The 1,515-nt window shown below is 38.4% G+C and overlaps 1 pseudogene; it reads left to right on the top strand.

Annotated features, from left to right (window-relative positions):
* Positions 1-6: 6 nt before the first annotated feature.
* On the top strand, positions 7-488 carry LOC145719102 (jupiter microtubule associated homolog 1 pseudogene; annotated as a pseudogene).
* The last annotated feature ends 1,027 nt before the right edge of the window (positions 489-1,515 follow it).

Below are 1,515 nucleotides of genomic sequence, written 5' to 3'. Positions count from 1 at the left end.
GCCTCCAGGCGGTGGATCCAATTTTTCATTAGGCTTTGATGAACCAGCAGAACAGCCTGTGAGGAGGAACAAAATGGCATCTAGCATCTTTGGGACACCTGAGGAAAATCCTCCTTCATGGGCCAAGTTGGCAGGTGCCAAGTCTAGTGGTGGCAGAGAGGATTCTGAGTCATCTGGACCCCAGAGAAGGAACTCTTCTGAAGCAAGTGCTGGAGACTTCTTAGATCTGAAGGGAGAAGCCGACATTCATGAAAACGTGGACACAGACTTGCAGGCCAGCCTGGGGCAGAGTGAGGAGAAGCCCGTGCCCGCTGCCCCTGTGCCCAGCCCAGTGGCTCCGGCCCCAGTGCCATCCGGAAGAAACCCCCCTGGTGGCAAGTCCAGCCTCGTCCTGGGTTAGCTCCGATTCTCTTGAACTCTGTCGTTTTGTTTGTTTGTTTTCTCCATGCTTGTGAACTGCACAACTTGAGCCTAACTGTACATCTTTTTTGATTTGTTTCATTAAAAAAGAAGCACTTTAAAAAAAAAAAAAGAAAAGAAAAGAAAACTGAAGTTTGGAGGCTTCCAATCCCATTTCGAAACATACTATATATCAACTATGGGACAATCGCAAACTATAGTTGTCAGGACTGTGTGGTGTGGCATCAGATCAGTGGCATAAGGGGCATATAGTTAATAGGTAGACAGCCTAGAAATAGATCCTTACATTTATGATCAATTGTATTTTGACAATGATACCTAGGTAATTAGGTGGGGAAAGGACAGACTTTTCTATTTGCACCCACGTGCAAGAAGATGAAAAAAAACACACAAAAAAAGACACAAAAAAATAACTCGAATTCAAAAACAAACAAACAACAACTTTTCTATTTGCTGTTTGCTATATATAATAACTCGAATTCAAAAACAAACAAACAAATAACAACAACAAAATAACTTGAATTGGATCACAGACCTATCTGAGCTGAAATTATAAAAATTTTTAGGAGAAAATAGAGGGGGAAAAACATTGTATCCTTGGATTCACTGAAGATTTCTTAGTTACAAAACCAAAAGCTCAATTTATTAAAAAAAAAATTGGACTTCACCAAAATTCAGAGCTTTGGTGTTTCAAAACACACCATGTAATAAAAAGACAAACCACAGACTTGGAGGTAATATTTGTAAATAATTTACCTGATAAATATTCAGAATGTATAAAGAACTCTTCTACCTTAATAAGAACTCTTCTAACTTAGTAAGACAGAATACCTACCAGGACAACAACCCAGCAAAAAAAATGAACAAAGAATTTCAGTAGACATTTCACCAAAGAGGATATGTGAAAGGTCATTAATAGCACATGAATAGATGCTTAAGTTTTTCAATCATTAGGGAGATGCAGGTTAAATCCAAAATGTGATACCATTTCATACCCACCATGATGGTTGTATTAAAAAATAAAAGACAGAAAACTATAAAATACTCATGAAAGAAATTGAGGAAGACACAAAGAAATGGAAAAACGTTCCATGC

This window comes from Leptonychotes weddellii, unplaced genomic scaffold (assembly GCF_054177405.1).
Source record: "Leptonychotes weddellii isolate Sample4059 unplaced genomic scaffold, ASM5417740v2 HiC_scaffold_30411, whole genome shotgun sequence".
NCBI lineage: Eukaryota > Metazoa > Chordata > Mammalia > Carnivora > Phocidae > Leptonychotes > Leptonychotes weddellii.
Note: the sequence above shows the minus strand (reverse complement) of the source record. Positions and strands in the feature narration are given on the sequence as shown.